The 21478-nt window shown below is 41.5% G+C and overlaps 1 protein-coding gene across 6 annotated transcripts in view; it reads right to left on the bottom strand.

The window, feature by feature from the left end:
* WDFY3 (WD repeat and FYVE domain containing 3) overlaps window positions 1-19139 on the bottom strand; it is a 283089-nt gene extending 263950 nt beyond the window's left edge. For 5 of the 6 annotated variants that reach the window (XM_070372639.1, XM_070372635.1, XM_070372637.1 and 2 more), the window contains exon 1: window positions 18769-18808. The gene's annotated coding sequence lies outside the window, so the exon portion shown is untranslated. Of the gene's footprint in view, window positions 1-18768 lie in introns of all 6 variants that reach the window. The other variant, XM_070372638.1, reaches the window with a different exon arrangement.
* Between the last annotated feature and the right edge of the window lie 2339 nt (window positions 19140-21478).

Genomic DNA, 21478 nt, shown 5'->3' on the forward strand with positions numbered 1-21478 from the left:
ACGATCAACTGATTTTTGACAAAGATCTCAAGCGACTGAATGGAGAAAGGAAAAACCTTCACCAAGCAGTGCTAGAACAATTGGACATCCACATGCAAAAATGCAAAACAAAAGAATCTCAACCAACCCATACATCACACAACATCCAGTCCTGAACTCAAAATGTATCACAGACCTTAAACTTCTAAAACTAGAATAAAACAGTGCTAAATTATTGTGACTTTGGTTTGGGCAAAAAAATCTAATAAGATATAAAGCACAAACCATGAAAGAAATAACTGGAGAAAACTGGATTTTATCAAATTAACTTCTGCGCTTCAAAAGACACTGTTTTAAAAATGAAGACACAAACTGGGAGATGGTAGTTGTGAAACGAATACCAGATAAAAGACAGGTATCTCCAAAATATATAAAGAACTCTTTATTACTCAATGGTAAACAAGTAGCCTAATTTTAATAAGAGCAACAGATGTCAATACATCTAAAACAAAAAAAAAAATAGACGTAGATGGCAAACAAGCAGATGAAAGGGTGTTAATGTCATTATTCATGAAAAGCAAACAAAGACCATGCTTTCACTTCTCTCACATGTATACCTAGAAACGGAATTTACAGCTCGTAAATAATAAGTTAAACTGTATAGAAATTAACCAACCATTTGATAAAGTGGCACTACCATTTTATCAGTGAAGTATGAGAGGCAACTCCACACCTTCACCAATGTTAACATTGTGGAACTTGATTCTTAGCCATTCTAGTGAGTGTATAGTATTACTAGTATCACCGTATGGTTTGAATTCACGTTTCCTTGATGATTAGTGATGCTGAGCATCTTTCTATGTACTTGTATCTTTCTGTGTGTAATGTAATGACCATTCATATATCCATGGTGAAATGTCAGTGCAAATTCTTCTCCATTTTTTGATAGAGTTCTTTGTCTTATTAAGTTATGAGAGTTCTTCAGATATGCTGGTTCAAATGTTTTGCTGGATACATGTTTGGCAAATATTTTCCCCTGCCTTTGACTAGACTTTTCATTTTATTTTTTTAATGGTTCAGCATGTTCATTTAGGGAGAAGGCAATGGCAACCCACTCCAGTACTCTTGCCTGGAAAATCCCATGGGCGGAAGAGCCTGGTAGGCTGCAGTCCATAGGGTTGCAAAGAGTCGGACATGACTGAGAGACTTCACTTTCACTTTTCACTTTCATGCACTGGAGAAGGAAATGGCAACCCATTCCAGTGTTCCTGCCTGGAGAATCCCAGGGACGGGGGAGCCTGGTGGGCTGCCGTCTATGGGGTCACACAGAGTCGGACACAACTGAAGTGACTTAGCAGCAGCAGCAGCAGCAGCAGCATGTTCATTTAGAGAAAATTCATTGAGCTGTACACTTAAAATTTCTTCACTTATATGTATATCCTTAAGGAATGTATATTAGTTGCTAAGTCGTGTCCAGCTCTTTGCAACCCCATGGACTGTAGCCTACCAGGCTCCTCTGTTCATGGGATTCGCCAGGTAAGAATACTGGAGACAGTTGCCAGTTCCTTCTCCAACTTAAGGAATAGGCTCATTTAAAAAGAGAGGAGAGATAGATACTGAAGGGCCCTTTGACGGATGACAAAATCATCAGCAGCTAGTAATCTAAAGATGATATACATGGTCTGCAAATACTAAAAATTGGAAAATACACCCATATACTCCTGTTTAAGAGCCCGTCATAGCATTAGGGTCCTAGCAGATGCCTGGGCATGAAACCTAAAATTAGCAAAGGAAAATAATATATATAAAGACTCTCCCCTGCAATTCCTCACTGCAAATCAACCTCTGAATTCTAGACATTTCAGATTAGGATACATTGTACTTTTTGTCAATTATAGCTTTAAATGGAAACTTTATGTTGATAAGACAAGCAAAGAGATTCGACTTTAGGATAATTACATTAAAAAACTAATTCCTGCAATGACTTTATTTTCAATAAACACCTGAGTGTCAAATACATACACTGAAAATTTTTTTAAACATTACATGTTTAAAAAAATACACAAACACATACAAACACACTCCATCGCAAATACAGGATATATGGCATTTTGGAATTCTATAAACCAAAATTTCAAAGTTTCTAAATGAGGCCTTTATGACTGAAGAACTATAAAACAAGAAATCAAAAGGGGAAAAGATCTGAGTCAAGTAAAACAAAAATAGGCTAAAATTTAATACAGCCATTGGATGTGACTTGAAATCTTGCTTAAATTTTGAGAACTCGTAGAATACATTATTTCTGTGGCAGACACTTTTTAGAGTGACTAGAGAGCCTGCAATCCTTCCCTTTTCTATGTCATGATCAATGGCCTTGAAGAAAAACATCAGAGAAAAAACTAAGAGGGAGAGTCATGAAGGGAATGACTATTTGAATGAACCTCTCACAACAGGGCCACGGTCTAAAAACGTCCCTCACCAGAATTCTGCCACTGCCAATGCAAACAAAATATAAAGCCTATTAATAATTGGGTGGGTAAGATGACCCTCATCACAGATCAGGTCATACTCCCTCTCCAGCCAGCCTAGTACGTGCTCAGAGATTTCATGAAAATAATCACAACCAGGTGGCAGGAGAAGCACTTACGCAAGGGACCATGACACTGACTCACGAAGACTGACCTCACTGCTCTACTGTCGAGAAGCCATTGGCGTGAGTCCTCCACAGGCACCCAGCCCCTTGGATTACAGACATGGTGATGGCTGACCCTCGCTGTAAGAGATACCAGTTCTGAATCTGCCTCTGCCAGCACCACTATGTAGGAATAACCAAATGCATCCTATAAATCTTATGGCTGGGGCTTCCCTGGTGGCTCAGTGGTAAAGAATCCGCCTGTCAGTGCTGAAGACACAGGTCTGATCCCTGATCCTAGAAGATCCCACATGCTACGGATCAACAAAACACCACAACTACTGAGCCTGTGCTCTAAAGCCCTGGAGTTGCAACAAAAGAATCTACCATGATGAGAAGTCAGCACACCTACAGGAAGAGTAGCCCCCACTCACTACAACTGGAAAAAAGCTCATGCAGCAACCAGGAGCCAGCACAGCTAAATTTTCCAGGCAGTACTGGAGTGGGTTGCCATTTCCTACTCCAGGGGAATCTTCCCCACCCAGGAACAGAACCTCCATCTCATGTGTCTCCTGCCTTGCAGGCAGATTCCTTACCACTGTGCCACCTCGGAAGCAAAAAGGACTATCTAAATAAAATATAACAAATAAAAACTTAAAAATAATAAATAAACCACATGGCCTCTGATCCAGGAGTTCACTTCAAATGGCAATGGGTAGACACAAAGGGCCTTGTAAGTCTTATCAAGTAGATTTTTATTCAGACACAGCTATCCCCACAGTAGGAAGCAATGCTTATACCTGGAAGTTTGATGTAATAGTTGTTGCCAGAGCTAAAAGATTCTGAATTTGGGGTGCCGTCCTGCAGGATATAAAGTAGGCTATGAACCACCAACCAATATAAGCCATCTCCCACCTCCAAAATATCCTGGATGTAGCAACCAAACAGTAATAGTGGAGTGGCATCTTTTCTTCTCTCAAAATTTTGCTTTTTGTCTTATGAACTCTGAAGTCTGCTGACCTAGAAGTTTTAATAACCAAGAAATACTTCTACCAGGAGACCAACAAAAAAAGAAAGAAAAACACAAACTTTACTGCAAGCTGAGCTTATCATATTCAGGGTGATTTCCTCATGACAGCAAAAAAAAAAAAAAAACCAGCAAAAATGAAGGCTACAGGATGGGATAAGAATGATAGTTCGCCAGCACTCCCAATGAAGGGGGCACGGGTTCAATCCCTGCTCAGGGAACTAAGATCCTGCATGCCACATGGTGTGGCCAAAAGATTTTAAAAATTAGAAAAAAAAGAATGACACTTCATGACTAACAAGGGGAAGAGCAGCTGCTACTCTACCTGTGGGGGCTGGAAAGACCATGAGGAGCACCCAGGGGAATCCACTGCAGCATGTTCTGGAAGTGCTGTGTGGTGTTAAGGTTAGTGGAAGCTATCACAATCCTATACAGTCAGAACCACCAGGAGCTCAGAGCCTTTCAAGAATGAGGGGCTGGGTCAGTGTGTGAGGAACAGAATGCTGATAAGCTGAGGTGCTCGCAGAAGGTATGAAATTGGAAGTGAAACAGGTTAGGGGGTCTGCACTGATGCAATATTAAGGACTCTAGCCACTATTAACTTCCTAATCCCCGGTGTTCGGTAAGTACCCGCATCTTACCCTTCAAATATATTTTCTTTTTGTGTCCTTTCCCCCAATCATGCACAGAGCAAGTTCGCAGGAATTAAAGTTGTAAAATATCAAGAAAGAATCACCACAGAACCAGGGCAGCATGACATCACCCAGAATTGGCAGCCCTATGGCACTGCCTCTGGCATGCATTTAGACTTTCTCTCTTTTAGAGAAGTTGCCTCTGTGGATGGGATAAATCAGGGTTATCTTGACATTTATACAAGCGGGGAAGGAAGTGAGGGGAAAGACCAGGGAAGGGAAAAGGGTAGTTAAGCTACTAACGGGTGACCTTCTAGACACCAGCTAGGAGGGCTGCCCGCCTTTTGACTTCCCCTTGGCAGGGGTCTGGAAAGAAGGTATAAAAACTTCTGCTGCTGCTAGGCTCCCAAGAGCTGCTCTGGTTTCTTCTGCTCAAGTCCCATTCATTCAATTCATTATTCAACTTCCAGTATGGGTTCCAAAAATACCTTTTAGTCCCCCTTAAGGTGGTATCAGCTGATTGAAACCCCCAAAATGCTACTACGACTTCTTCTAGCAATTAAAAAGGTCTGGAAGGTTCTCATTTTAACATCAAATGACCCTAACTGTACATTTTCCTTGCTTCCTCTTACCCTGCTCAAAAACTAAACAGAGTGTATTTTTGCCTTCAGAACTATGACTTTAGAACTCTCATGCCTAACATGCTTTTTCATATCCTCCTATTTTGCAAGAAAGTACATTTACCCCAAAGCTTCAGTCTGATCGTTTTAGCACCAGTTCCCTGTTAAGACATTGCTCTCAAGTGTCAGCAGTTCTCTACATCTCGTGATCCCATGCAAGTGCCAGCAAAGCAAAGTGAATGATTACTGATTAACAATGGAAATGAATTCTGTTCTTACAAAATGGTATATAAAACAGAATATAAAAAAAAAAAAAAATGTCAAGCCGAGCCTGTTTCTGCTTTTCCAGTCACTTAAATCCTAGATCACCAATACAGACTTCTGACAGGAGATGCTTTAGTAGTTCCAGCCCTAATTCTCAATTCTGGATGGAGTCACTATTAACATTAACTCACCCCGCCTTTATATCCCGGACTAGATAACTAGGGTTCCGAGCTTCTTCTGGTACCCACTGTGTTCCACTTTTACCCTCTCTGCTGTTTCAGGCCTGTTTATCCCTCACTTATTGTAACCAGGCCTCTGATCTGACACTTCTGGAGATTCCCAGTCTGGTCCCTGTCTGGTCTCTTCCTAGGACTGGGATGCCTACTTTTGATTACTAGTTCCAACCCCAAGGACTGATAACAGGCCATTATCTGTAGCCCAGTGCCAAGAGACAGAATTCTCTGACAGCCAATCATATAAATGTATGTATACATTTATGATATGAAGGCAGAAGAAGAGAGTGAGAGAGGATGAGCTGGTTGGATGGCATCACCAATTTAATGGACATGGACAAACAGAGATGGTGAGGGGCAAGGAAGCCTGGCATGCTCCAATCCATGGGGCTGAAAAAAGTCAGACATGACTTGGCAACTGAATAACAACACAATACATCTATGAACTTATTCATTCATTTTTCTCTCTCTCTCCCTGTCCCCCCACAATTCCATGTGCTTCTTCACCATGAATTCCCATTAACAACAGATCAAGAAGATTGCTTTCTGCCTGTTCTATCCCTGACACAGGCTACCAAAGGGAACTCATCCTCAACACCTGTAGCTTAGGTGGTGGTGGTGTTTAATCGCTAAGGTGTGTCCAACTCTTTTGCAACTCCATGGACTATAGCCCACCAGGCTCCTCTGTCCACAGAATTCTCCAGGGAAGAATACTGGAGTGGGTTGCCATGTCCTTCTCTAGGGGATCTTCCTGACCCAGGGATCAAACCCACATCTCCTGCATCAGCAGGCGGGTTGTATACCACCGAGCCACCAGAGAAGCCCAAAACACCCCCCGCTAGTCGATAAACACAAGGCAAAATGCATCTCATGTGATAGATTAATTTCATTTACTTTTAACTTTTCACCCGGCAAATTATTTTCCTCTACTCTAATTTTATACTATTACAACACTTTTCTCAATCTAAGACTATATTGAACATCTATCTTTTAAAAATTCACTTTACTGCTTGTTTATGTTGGTAGAACTTCTCTATTTCAGGCATCTGGCCAATTTATTTTCTAAATTGCTGTTCATTGACATTTCCTAGTGAATTCAAGTCTCATGAGGAAAATAATAATGAAATTAAGCTTTAATTGTAACTCCAATAAGCCACAGCATTCTTTACTACTTTGCCATATTTAAACTTCTTTAAAAATAAAAACAGGGCTTTTAAAAATAAAAACAGGGCTTTTAAAAAATTGATTTCTTAATGATTATAGCTAACAAAATGCAAATGTCTAACTCAAAACCTGTGCGTAGTACTTACCTTTGCTTAGAAAAATGAGGTAAAAATTTTTCAAATACAAATCAGTATCACCACTAGGGTATGAAAGAGCATTTCTAAACTTTAACAAAAACGCAAGAAGGCATACCCAGGTGTGGTTACTATCTACATCGCATACCTGCTGTTAAATAACAAGACCAAAGTAACAATTAGCTACTGGAATGCAACCCGTCTCCTTCCAGTAAAATAGCACTTGCTTAAGAGAGCTTTACTGGACTGGAATGACGCTTTGTCAGATGACATTAGGATATGTGAGACAACTATTAACTGCTGCACTGAAGTGGGTGTCAGCAGCAGAGCAGGAAGAAGGAAGGGTAGAACATGGGGATCCTTAAAGATCTCTTAATACTACATGCATGCTTCAGTGTCTGACTCTTTACAACTCTATGGACTCTAGCCCACCAGGCCCCTCTGTCCAAGGGATTCTCCAGGCCAGAATACTGGACTGGGTTGCCATTTCCTTCTCCAGGGGGATCCTACTGACCCAGGGATCAAACCTGCATCTCTTTATGTCTCCTGCATCACAGGCAGGTTCTTTTCCACTAGTGCTACCTGGGAAGGCCTCTTAATACTGGCTACAGTCAATAACTGGCTCATTTCTGATGAATGTATTAGGCTGAAAAAAATTAAAGTGCATCTGAAAAAGGAATAAGCTTTGTAAGAAAGATATAACCCTCCTAGCTGTGAATAGAGATCACTGTAGTATTACCATCTCAGAAATGCTATTCAGCACACATTTTCCCCTGTTTCCCAACTACACCAGTGTGTTTTGGTGCTACAGTGGCCTAAAGGCCTTTCCAGCAGCTGCCATGTCTTGTCAGGCTTCTCCATACCCTCCTGAAAATATAAACACCTATGCCAGCACGTGTGGTGGTTATGCAAGCTAACTCAAGCTGGGAATCACCGAACTTATTTACTCTGGTGACTCAGATTTAGATCTAGGTCTCTGTGGGGAAGGAGGTGGAGAACACAACTTCATGTTATGACACCATTCTTCATTAGTATTCATTGTATAACTAAAGCAAACTCAGCGCTTTCTGCTTTTTCATAAAGTTTGACAAAGAAAGGAAATGTTCCAGGTTTGCCTAGGTACAGGTCAGCATCTGCTATACCAAGTGACCCTGGACAGAACAAGCGCCCTTTACAGGGAAGTGTTTTTTCTATTTTCTCTCTCCATGTTCCCCCGATGGCGTTCCCAACCCCTGCCTCCACCCCCTCCCCCCACCACTGTCCTTTCTCTTCCTTCTCCAGCCTTCCTTTAAGCCTGCCACCAATTAGATACCTTAGCCACACTGAACTTCACAATGGCAAAATAATTTTTTCAATGCTATTTCACTCCAAGACAACAGAAATACTTTAAACACGACCAGACATCAGAAATAATAAAACAGCAATACATCAGTTTTCATCTTGACCAAAGAGATAACATCTAATTTATTTCAGAACTTAGCAAATGAAATATACAAAGCACACCTGTCATCAATCCAACAGATCAAATTATCCTTAAAAAGAATATAAGCTAGACAAGTCTTTTAGTACAATTTTCATTGTGACCTAGTTGTAAAAGGCTTCAGGAGTAAAACTAAGGCTTTCATGTGTTTTGACTTTATCCCTCTCCCTTCTCCTCATTTTGTAAATAATAAATTCAGGCGAATTTTTTCCCAAGAGACCTCATCTGACTCATTAATGGTGAAATCAATTGATTTTATTACTTTCTATAATTCTGATAGAAGTAAATCTCACAGGATTCACCAAGGAAATTCAATCAATTCCCCTGATATTCAGATCAAACCTCATCTTAGGGTTATCTGAATCATTTCAACTACAAGTAATCTTTCTACTAGCTAAGTATCCACAAAACTTCTGCACCCCTCAGATAGACTAAGACTAATTGTATACTGTTCAAACATTTATGCGTTTATCTTATCTTCATCATATTATAAAGTTATTGAGAGCAGAAGTATCCATGTCTTAAACATTCATGCAAATACCAGAGCACCCAGGACAGCAAACAATAAAACATTTAATAAGTAATCGAGAAAAAAAGTACACAATTATTAATAAACACTACAGCATCATTTGAGAACCTATTTACAGGGTATTATTTTGGGAAAGAAGAACTAGGTTCCCAGAGCAAGTTGAATCCTTTATATTTGGACTAACTTAGTCACTAGAGGCATCACACAAATAAATCAGGCTGAATAAAATTATTAGGCAATCAATACACAATGATATTTCTAAAAATAACTGAGTTTATTTTTATTTCATACTTGTTTACTTAACTGTGGCATATATCATCTAAATCACTGTGTTTTAATGAGCAGTGTGCCACAGGAAAAGAACTTGGGCTTTCGAGACAGAGAGATTCAGGCTTTAATCAAGAAGATCTGATTATGAATTTACTGAGGGATTTCTAGGACAAAGAGAATAAAGAAACATAATAAAACATATATTATCATTCTTTCACTTGATAATGAATAGTCTTAGAATTCCTAGGAGTGGCAGTAAACATTTATTTTCTTAAGACTTACATCATTTTCTGACAACATGCTTATTACCTAACTACATTCATTCACTCAGTGCATACTGAAGGCCAATTACATGCCAGTGTGTATGTATTTAGAGAGAGAATAAAATTTGCTGAAATATATTATACAATGTGTGGTAATATTCTACAGCTGTTTATTCAGCTATACTAAGAACATCCCTTCTATTTCTGAAATCTCCTCTGTATTCAACAAAATGATAGCAGGTAGTTAATAAATACCATCCCTTCACTAACTGCCCAGTACTTCTTTCTTTACTACTCTATTACTTGGTAAGAATGAAAGTTTCTGGTAAGCAAATATAGTAGTGATTAGATAAAAAAAGCCAGGCCACTTTGTAAGATTTGAGGGCATTTTGGAATTTTACGGAGAGTCTTTGAGGTGTCAGACATTGCCGATGGTAGTTAAGTCGTAGGTGTGAATAGGTATTTTCATGAACTTGGTACAACACTTTGAACTATGTCTATATACTCATGCCAAGTCATTGTTATTCATATCCTCTATGCCTTATGAAATGTTTTGGTTCACATGATGACCTATTACTTTCTATGGAGAATAAGTTAAATAAAAACTGACAAATCCTTTAAAAAAAAAAAAAAAAAAGGCCCAGCCAAAAGGAATTAAGAAGAATGACATGTGATTGATCTTACCTGACTAGATCCAGGGTGTGAACGACCTACTGGGTTGAAAATAATCAGCCATTTGCCTAGTTACCTGTCGTCCTTTTTATAGAAAATTCAAGGAAGAAATTCCCAGGATTCTGCTGTCTATGGAAACAAAGCCCAGAACCTAACCTCTTCACTCCCTGAGGAGTGAATACGACAATATCAACATTCTTATATTTGTCAACATTTTAAGACTAGCAAAATCACTGTGATTTTAGTAATAAAATTCAAATAAGTACTGTACTTTAGTCACATAAGATATTACCACTGGTCAAGAGTGACAGGTGAAGAGTATGTGGGACTCTACTATTTCCCCAACTTCCTGAATTTATTTCTTTAAAAAAAAAAAAAAAAAAAAAAAATATATATACCAGTAAGGTAATTCAAATTGAATAAATGTTAGGGAAATTAAAACAGTAAGTTGCACATCCAAACTCAAACACTCAAAATGTACTAAGAAATTTGGATATTTTGAGAAGATACCTGTAAGATTCTTTTAAAGTATTGAGTCCTATGCTACTGCTAAGTCACTTTAGTCGTGTCCGACTCTGCGACCCCAGAGACGGTGGCCCACCAGGCTCCCCTGTCCCTGGGATTCTCCAGGCAAGAACACTGGAGTGGGTTGCCATTTCCTTCTCCAAAGCATGAAAGGGAAAAGTGAAAGTGAAGTCGCTCAGTCGTGTCCGACTCTTAGTGACCCCATGGACTGCAGCCCACCAGGGTCCTCCGTCCTTGGGATTTTCCAGGCAGAAGTACTGGAGTGGGGTGCCATTGCCTTCTCCGATTGAGTCCTATAGACAATACTTAATCACTTCCTAAATTATATGATTTATAAAGCAAAATGTATGTGTATGGATGCATTACCTAGAGCAAGGCAATAAAACTAAAAGATTCTGTGCAAATAAATTAGTTGCCACCCTCCACACCAGGAAGGAAAAAAAGATACAAAATAATTTTGGCATGACTTTCTAACATCAGATAATGACTGTGTATCAGATTCCTATTTTTCTTAGGCTGCTGCTGCTGCTAAGTCGCTTCAGTCATGTCTGACTCTGTGCGACCCCATAAACGGCAGCCCACGAGGCTCCCCCATCCCTAGGATTCTCCAGGCAAGAACACTGGAGTGGGCTGCCATTTCCTTCTCCAATGCAGGAAAATGAAAAGTCAAAGTGAAATCGCTCAGTCGTGTCTGATTCTGTGACCCCATGGACTGTGGCCTACCAGGCTCCTCCGTCCATGGGATTTTCCAGGCAAGAGTACTGGAGTGGGTTGCCATTGATTAATTGGCCTCCTTGAAGACCACACTGGCCAGAGAACAGAGGGACATAGCTAGGAAGAAACATTATACAGGAAGAGGAAGCTGGGCCTGGCAGATTCATCAAGTGCTGAGGATATACCTATTACACATGTCAAAAATCAGAATGTAACATGATGATTCTCACAACACTGGTACCAAGGGTTTAAGAAACAAGGAAAGTTAAAGAAGTGTCAGAACTCAATGACCACTATTATCTAAGGGACCTGCAGTAATGAGGGCTGCCAAAAGATGAAGAACCAAACAGCACAACAGTTTCCTGATGGCCCAGTGGTTAGGAATCCGCCTTCCAGTGCAGGAGACAAGGGTTCAATCCCTGGTCAGGGATCTAAGATCCCATATGCCTTGGGGCAACTAGGCCAAGAGGCAGGAAGAAAAGACCCCGCATCAGATCACTGAAGAGCCCACATACCACTACTAAGACCTGATGCAGCCAAATAAATAAATACACATTATTTTTTAAAAAGGCAAAGGCAGAATAGGAATTCAAATCTCTTAATTTGGGGGCCTCTGAAGTACCATTGTAAATAGGCACTTATCTTTTATAAGTAGTAACAACAAATACTTTAAAGGGATTTGGCGACACAAAAGAATCAAACAACCATGATTAGTTTATTAAAAAAAAAAGTCCTCATTCACTGGCCTTCTAAACTCCAACATCAGTACAGTAGTGCTTTAAATCCATTGTGGCTTCACATGTGTCTAGTTGACTCAAAGTTACTAATCTAGACTTGAAGTCTTATCAAGACGTGTAAATACAGCACTGCATAGGTCTCTTCACTTTACTGAGGAGGGATTCCGTTTTCAATAGCAGATACTTAGGAGTACCTGCTATTGAGTTGGCATAATGATAAAAAGGTTTGCCAGAGTATTAGTCTCAAGTTTGCTCAGCTACAACAGCATCTGATCATAGAACAACGTATATTAAACTTAAAATAACTAATTTCATTAACACTGTACCAGGTCATACTCTCTGGGGAAGGAAATGGCAACCCACTCCAGCATTTTTGCCTGGGAAATCGCATGGATAGAAGAGCCTGGCAGGCTACAGCCCATGGGGTCGCAAAGAGTCGGACACGACTGAGCAACTAAGCACAGCAAGTCATACTCGAATATACTACACACGAATAGATGCAGGTGACAACAAATTTTTTTAATAAAGAAAATTTATGGGAAAGAAACAAATTTGTTAACAATTTTCTTTTAAGAAAACCAACGCACAAATTTAATATTAATATTATTCCACTAGAGAAGTAAAACCAAGGCCCAACTCACAAATAACCATTAAAACAGCAAAAAAAAAAAACCCAAACCAAATTTTAGCACTCACTGAAATCACAGTGTAGTTGATCAAAATACAAACAGCATCCCCATTAACTGGGCTAAGATGCACAAAGTATTTCATATATTAAAAAAAAACTACAGGGCATATTATCACTAGACTTGTCACAATGGATTACAACACTGTGACCGTCAATAATCCAATATTTATGATCTATTACACATACAAAAATCTATGAAGTGAAGTGAGGTGAAAGTTCCTCAGCCGTGTCCAACTCTTTGTGACCCCATGGACTACACAGTCCATGGAATTGTCCAGGCCAGAATACTGAAGTGGGGAGCCTTTCCCTTCTCCAGGGGTTCTTCCCAAACCAGGGATCAAACCCAGGTCTCCTGCATTGCAGGCGGATTCTTTATCAGCTAAGCCACAAGGGAAGCCCAAGTACACAATAATTTTTTGGCTTAACAAAAAAAGGAAGAAAAATGACTCATATCACTAAAAGACATTACTTTAAATATTCTGCCTCAAGTCTTGCAGCTTCTTCAGATACAATACCTATCATCTCTTAATGTCCCTCTCCTGCAGGTTCAAAGACACGCAGGAGTATCAGACAGAACAAGGAATCCGGAGATAGTTGGAGTTACCGATACCATTAACAATTGCATGTTTAAGATGCTAAGACCAGACTCAGCCAAAACAAACAAAAAAGCTTAACGTAGATGTGTCAGAGTTGAGGGTCTCTGTTCTGGGGCCTGACATTTCTACAAACTCAGTACAAAATCCCAAAGCTCTACATCCATACAGTCAGGTAAATATAGCAATCATAACTGCCTGTTCAACCAAATGAAACACCCTACAAAATATCATTGACTTTATTTCTGGTTCTAGACTTTTCACACTCTGCAAGGCTCCTGCTTCAGTTGTTTATAGAAGTGATATTCTAGACTTTGTGTCTTGTTTATTAAATAATCAGTGTCTTGCTTATTAAAGATCTAGGGGCCCAGTAATAAAGTAATCTCAAAAATTCTCTCTAAAGAAAGGAAAACAGAAGTGTGAATGTTTTCATTCTACAGAAGAATGAACCAAAACACTGTGCAGGGAACCCTATCTATTTAGCTTGGAGAGAAATAATCTGCATTTCTTTATTATTACATTTGTTTATAATGAATGAATGAGTGAATTTCCTATGCATTTGGCACTTCTTGAGCATGCAATCAGAGGAAGGATAAGCCCATAGGGAAACATGCTAAGGGATTTGGAGGAAGTCTGCCCATGGGCTTAGGGGAAGAGGAAAAAGCCAGGAGACACTACCACCCGGATGTGCACTCAAGCATGCACCAAGTATTTACTGAGCACCTATTATGCACAGCTCACTGCCCCAGCACCAAATGCACAGGGTCAGCAAAACAGAATCCACGTCCACATGAGCAATACTGTTGGGTATCTCCTATCCAGTTGTCAATGATTAATCCCATTTTCAGCAATTCCATAATTCAGCAGGCATTCATCTAATGAAACAAATTCAGAGGTTTAAAAGAAAAATCTAGGATCTCCATCTAGGGGGAGGAGATAAAGACAAATAAAGCAGCTTTTAAGTGGAGGTATGATAAAGGCTGCCAAGGGGACCCACAGGGGAAGGACGACCAAGCACTATTCCCGGACAAGGACCAGCTTGCAGGCAGGAGAGGGTGGCACACTATAGGAACTTCAAGCAGGAGACAACACTTCTCTGTTCACGCACAGGACACACTTCAGGCTCTAACTCACTGAGAGCAGAAGTCAAAGTCCTTAAGAGTCCTGGCCTACGTGGTCTATGGGCCTCCACCACCCTGACCTCAGCTCTCATCTCCCTCCAGCCAACCCGACTGTTCTCCCAACACTCAACACCCTCCTGCTTCACAGCCTCGGTACCTGCTCTTCCCCCAGCTCTAAAACTCTCACTCCCTTAAATGCATCAAGTCTCTGCTCAAAAGTCACCTTAAGGGAGGGTAACGCACGTCATAACGTTACATGAAAGTCAGCTTTCTAAAGACTGAAGTCATGCTACAATTATTCATGGGTTCATGCCCCTTACAACACCTGGGATGATGTCAAAGACCACATGTTTAAATTATTTCAGTCTATTATTTTCCCTTTAAGTCCAGCTAAAAAGTGAAGAAATGCTTTATAATTATTTTGAGGATTTTTTTTTAACCCTAAATTTTCCTTAAAGAAACAAAACTTCACCTAGTTTTTTTAAAGCCACATTTTAAAAAATGTTAAGGGCTAAGTATTAGAATTCTCCAGTGATGGTTTCATTATAAAAGCTTCAAAAAAATATTTATTAAAAAAAACTCATTTATTTACTTATATGGCTGCACTGGGTCTTAGTTGTGGCACGTGGGAACCAGCTTCCTAACCAGGGCCCTTGTTATTGGGAGCACAGACTCCCAGCCACTGGACTTTTACAAGGAAAAGTCCCTATAAAAGGAATTTTAATACATGAAAGCCAACAGTAGAATAAGAAGCTCAAAGAAACAGCCTTAAAGTGCTACCGCCTTCATATTGAGATAGTGACTGATGACCAAGCCAAAAAATTATTTAGCAATATCTGTCACAAACTTTCTACATTGGTTCAAATGCTGCTGAAAGTAAGAATTAAAAAGTCAAAACCATTAAAGGAGACCATTACACATAAAACAGCTAAAATTTCAATAACTGACAATACTAAATGCCAACAAGGGTACAGGAATAACTGAAATTCTCTTACACTGATGCAGATAGGAATTCAAAACAGTATAGTCATTTTGGAAAAGTTTGGCAGTTCAATATGAAGTAACTAATATTGATAAAATATACACTTTCATAGGACCCAGTAATCCCATTCCTAGGTGCATCTCAAGAAAACTGAAAACATTTCTCCTGTCCATAGACCTGTTCATAATGGTTTATAGCAGCTTTATTCATAACTGTCCAAAACTGGGAACAACTTAAATGTCTAACTCATGAATGAATGAACAAACTGTGGTACCTCATTGTAATGGAGAGGTACTCAACAACACAAAAGAACAAATTTAGTGCTGTGCTGGGGCTGACTGGTACAGCTTATGACAGCCTACTGTTAAATTTTCAGTTTTGCAAGCTGATTTAGGTAGCTCAATGTGGGCCATGATGAGCATGTTTACACTGCAATAATTAGCAGATGCTACCAATCTGGGACTTTTTTCTTTGGAGGACAGGTTGTTACAAGTTTATCAGCATACCATTGATGAAACTACTGACACAAGAAACAACTTAATGAATATCCAAAGTATTACGATAAATGAAAGACATCAAGATACATACTGTATGATTTCATTTATGTTATATAGACATAAATTTCTTGTCTACAAAGACAAGATAACAGGGATATTAATTAGATTAACAGTTAGCAGGGGCTAGAGGTAGAGGGTGGAGAAGGCAATGGCAACCCACTCCAGTGTTCTTGCCTGGAGAATCCCAGGGACGCGGAGCCTGGTGGGCTGCCGTCTACGGGGTTGCACAGAGTCGGGCATGACTGAAGCGACTTAGCAGCAGCAGAGGTAGAGGAAAGGATTCACTACATAGGGGCAGGATAGAGCTGTTTGGAGTGATAGAAATGTTTCATATGTTGATTGTGGTGGTGATGAGCCAACTGTATATGTCTGCCAAGACTTTTTACCACATATAAATTAATCTCAAAAACCTGACTACAAAAAAAAATGTAGGAATAGGAGTTATTTATCTATTAATCCTTTAATGGATGACAAATGATACAAAGGAAGAACTGGAAACTAATCTGTTGAAATATCAAGAAGGCAGATTTTAACTCACATAAACAGAAAAAATATTTTAAAACATTTTTGAGAACATGAACCTGTGGTCACAGGAAGTATTAAAAACAGAGTCTGGATAATCCTGTCAAAGACACAGTAGAAATGGCCCTACTTTGAGTGTCATTTCAGACTAGTACTATTAAGAGAGGTTAGTATCACTAAGGTCTCTTCCTACTCAGAGTCAGAGGCTCTAAAACTCCATAGTATTTTGTGTTATGATAACAGCAGATCGATCCACTTTTCTATGGTAGTCAAGCATCAATTACTAATTTTAACATGAAGCAAATGCTATCATTGACTTAGAGAGGAGTACAGCCTTATTATTAGGAGTGCTGGCTCTGGTGTTAGACAGTCTGGGCTCAACTGTTGGCCCACCAGTTGGCTGTCACTTTGAACAAGCATCTTTCATAGTATCTACTTCCACATCTGTAAAATGGGATTCACATTTTCCTAAGGCTTCAGTAAGAATGCACAAAAAATGACTTCTGTGAGCTAAATCCTCAATAACAAGCATTTCTTAGACATAACTGGAAGGGAAAGATAACAAATTATCAAATCTAATCCTAAGATTTTTAATTTTCCAAATACAGATTTATTCTTTAATTATATATCTAGTGGCTTATAATTTTTTGCAGAGCCAGATCTTTTTGAAAATGTGTTGACTCTGGACTCTTTACCCAGGAAAAAATGCAAATATATGCTACATTCTGCATATGATTTCCAAGGATTCAAGGACTTTCTAAAGCACATGCATGAAATTGAAAATGCCTGATGTAAACTCTTAAAATTGCAACGCTGAGTAGTGGAATTTAAGAATCGTCAAAGGAGAGAACCCAAATAATACTGAAATAGTACGCTGTCATTAACTCTTAAAAAAAAAAAGAAAAAAGATTTTGCAAGTAAGACCAGAACATCATGTTTGTAATTCATATCTCCTTTTTACAGAAATTTTAAATTAGAAGCATAACATTTTTTACATGAATCAATATCAACTCATATAAAGACACTGGTAGTAGAAACCTACCAGCATAAGAATGAAAGGTTCCAAGCATTAACATGCACCACTGATGTTCAAATACCGTAGGAAGGGTTCCCAAATCAATCTAATACAGTATGTATTTTAAAATATCTTTTATAGAAATCAAACTAATTCCTATGCTTAGAGTCCCATGTTCACGTTAAAGTTTTATTTTCAAATGAGATTTATATTTTTCTTGACCTATGCACTACTAGCACATCGAGCTTTTTTTTTTTTAATCAACATATTTTTGGTCCTGTTTTATGTTGTTTGTCACACCGTCTGATGGTGGAAACTGTTTCAAATCTGCTATCAAGTAATTTCAACCTGGAAATCTGCTGCTATCTCAAAGCAAAAGGTTTTTTTTTTCTTTTTTTAATTGTTTGGTTTTCAGACAACAGAAACCACTTGGCACTAACCAACTCATGCCCATCACGGAACAAAAAATAGTTTTTCATATGCAGTAGCACCATTTTCCCACAGGAAACAACCATTTTTAAGGCACTGGAAGTAGAGGCAAGGGTTCACATATATAGTAAACATCTTTTCAATCGGTTTTATCAGATTATTTCAGAAAAAGGAAAACCTAATAGCGTGGATCTCGGAATTCAATCCAAAAAAAAATCAATGAAACGCTGCCCCTGAGGATCAAACACTGACCAGGTCTGCCAAATGGCTTTTGGTCGAGAAGGTCAAAACTGCTATTTAAAGCCCACCGTAACCGTGAATGTTTGCTATGGCACCGCATCCCCCGTTCAAGAGGAAAAAAAAAAAGGGCAAACACGCTCCGCGAGAGCATCTCCGGTTGCTTGCACAAACGAAGGTTTCCAGCACAGGGCGTGGGGTTTGGGGGTGGGCGGAGAGATCAGGGCTCGAAAATAAGCCAGGAGAAGCCCGCAGCCGCGGAGACAGCGCCCGAGGGATGGAGGCCTCGCCCGGCAGTGCCCGGGGCGGAGGGGGGGTGGGCTCCGGGAGCCGAGACCCCGCGGGGTCTGGCGGAGGGGCCCCCGATCGGTCCCGGATCCCTGGGCCGCCAGGTTACGCCCCCACTGCTTAAACGCGTTAACGTCCAGCCCTCGCCTCCCTCACCCCCGAAACACCCCCAGCATCGCTCCCCACAGCCCGCAGCCCTTGACCCCGACGCCGACCGGACCACGACGGCGCCCTCTCCAGGCCGCGGTGGAGGACACAGGCCAGGCCGCCAGCCCCGCAGCGGCGGCGGCGGCGGCCCCGGGGCAGCGCGATCCCGGGGGAGGATGGCAGCTGGGCTGCGGCCTGTCCCCCCTCCCCGCCCCCAGGGGCAGCGTGCGCAGGGCCGCGAGTGGGCAGCGCCTCCGCCCCGCACGAACAAAGCGGCCGCGGCGAGCGGGGCGGGGGGGCCGGGGGGCACTCACCGGAGGGCGGGTGGGCGCGGGCTGGCCCGGCCGGGAGCGGGGACCGTGGCGGGCCGGGGGGCGCGCTGGCGACGGGGAGGGGGCGGCAGGCGCGGCGTCCACGGCGGGGCCCGGGAGCCCCGCGGCGCGGGGGGGAGATGGGGCTGCGGGCCGCGATCGAGGCTGAGGCCACGGGGTGCGGGAGCCGGTCGGCCGGGGCCGTGCAGCGAGCGGCGCTAGGCGGCCGGGGCAGCGACGCCGCCGCCACCGCCTCCTCTTCCTTCTCCGGCCCCGCTCCCTGCTCCCCCGCGTCGTCCTCCTCCTCCTCGCTGGGTCCCCGCCGCCGCCGCCGCCGCCGCCTCAGCTTCGGCGCTTCTCGGTCTTCTCCTCTCCATCAAGGCCGGGCCGCCCCGCAGGGACCATCCCGGGAAGTGAGGGGCTGTTGCCGTTCCCCGCAGCGGTTGGTGGCCATCTTTAATCCTCCTCCTTTCTCCACCTCCCGCTGCTGCCTGACTGACTGACTGACTCTGGATCCTCCTCTTTCCCCTCCTGCTCCTCCTACTGAGCCGGCCGCAGAAATTGCAGCGGCTCCTTCCTCTGAACCCTCCTGCCTTTCCTTCCTCTTTCCCGACTTCCTTCCCTTCCCTCGGCTTCCCGCTTTCCCCCTCCTCACTCTGACCAGCTGGCTTCGTCTCCCCCTTTTGCTGGCAGCGGGCGCTCGACTCTCTCAGCCTGACTTTGCCCTCCCCCCTCTTTTTCACTCTGGTCCCTCTCCCCACAGCCTTCCCTTTCCAGAGGCACACACCCCGGCTTCCTTCCTTCCCCACGTCCTGCCCTCAGCCAACGACTCCCGTTTCTCTCTCGCAGCCCCTTTGCCCCTCGCCCGCGGTGCGCTCCCCCCACCCACCACCTCCCGCCTCGGTCCCAATTTCTCAAAAAGACTCAGCTGAGAAAGGACAGCTGGGCGCTGCTCTCCTTAACCCTACACCCATTTGCTGGATGCTGTCAGACGGACGACAGGCTGCGTTAATTTTACTCCCGCTGGAGTACAAAAGGACTGCCCACGCTAAGCTGTTTTACTACGCAGCTTTGACACTCCTGGATGCTGTGTTGTTTAGGCTTCGACCCCGTAGAGGACAGAGGCATTCAAGACCCCGATCTCAGTTGCCTTCCTTCAGTGACCTTGAACTGGTCGCCTTAAGATTGTAGGGTTATTTTTCCCCTTCCTCTAAAGGGCATCATGGATACCTTTGCAGTCCTAACAAACACAGTGTTTAGACGCAATTAGCACGTTTTGGTAAACCTTAGAACTGCTAAGCGATTATCAGTTTGCCCCTCTGTGTTTGGTTGCTAATCAACCCAGTGGACCGTGTGGGGCATACTTTACTGGCAGTGGAGACAAACTGAGTCAGCAATTCTGAGTGGACAGGGTTAGAGGGGGGAAGTGGTCACCTCATCGTTCTAATGACAAACTTGTTTTTCCTAACACTGCAATCTACAGAAGCTTGTGAATTTCCTCTACTAAAGATGAAGCAAGCTGGACTTGCTGTTTGCTTCTGTTTAGTCACTTGGCATTTGGCAAATTGGACCCATTTGTAAGGATTCACTCACAGATTACTTCAAGATTCAGCACTGTTGACAAATACAAGGGCTGTTAAATGTGAGCATTTGGGGGTGGGGGGTGGGGTCACAGTGCCTATCCCCCCCAAAAAAGCACCTTGCCCTTTCAGAATAAGACGATGAAATGTATTCAAAGGTTATTCCCTTCAATAGGCCAATTACAGGGGAAAATGTTTTTAAATATGGTTTTATAATTCAAAGTAATTTTTTTAAATTCAAATGTAAAGTTATTATAAAAATGCGCTTCAAACTGTTTGAAAAGAAGGTGCCAAAACAAACTTAAAAATGTATTTTAATAAAAAATATTGGTATGCTTTGGGAGGTGGAATTCTAATCTTCTTCCTTGATCTTTACAGAGTAACCGGTACCTTGTTAGATTTCAGATTTCAGTTGCCATCTTTCAATACTAGTAATTCTATTTGAAATCAACAACCTGTATCAGCATGTAAAACTTTTAAACCCAAGTCAAGTCTTTGAGACATCTTCCTATAATACAGTTTAGAATAAATTATCGAAAACAAAGCACCTACATTGTGTAAGGCAATATGTGTATGTTTGTGTTTTCTTTTTTGGTCTTTAGGTGTTTATTTAGATTTTGTGTTTCTCCAGTCTATTACTAGACAAAATTACTACAAAATTCTTGATTATTTCCTTATGAGTGACTGTTTTTAGACAGTAAAATGGATAACATGAGCATTGAGTAAGAAAGACAGTTGTCTTAAACATGAGGCCTGCGTGCATTTTAAAAGGATTTTCAGTTACATAGAAGGTTTCAGGAAACTTATCAGATTTTATTCACACTGATAAGTTACATTCATTTACACTTTAATTATAAGCATTTTTCTGTTGAAGAAAATACACTGCAATGATGTACATGGATAGTATGCAAATACAGCCCTTGTTAATGAATTACAAACAAAGTCTCACAAAGGTTCTTCAGTGATAGAAAATAAATACAGAAAGATACAATCTTGAAAAAAGTGATAAAAATGTAGCAAGTTTTCTCCACTGTTACTGAAGCCATATAAACATAAGCTCTGAATTAAGGGGATAGTGCCCAGGAAAAATCACATTTACTTTTTTGCAGCTCTGTTTCAAATCCGTCATCATT

The sequence above is a fragment of the Bos mutus genome, chromosome 6, assembly GCF_027580195.1.
Source record: "Bos mutus isolate GX-2022 chromosome 6, NWIPB_WYAK_1.1, whole genome shotgun sequence".
In the NCBI taxonomy this organism is placed as follows: Eukaryota; Metazoa; Chordata; class Mammalia; order Artiodactyla; family Bovidae; genus Bos; species Bos mutus.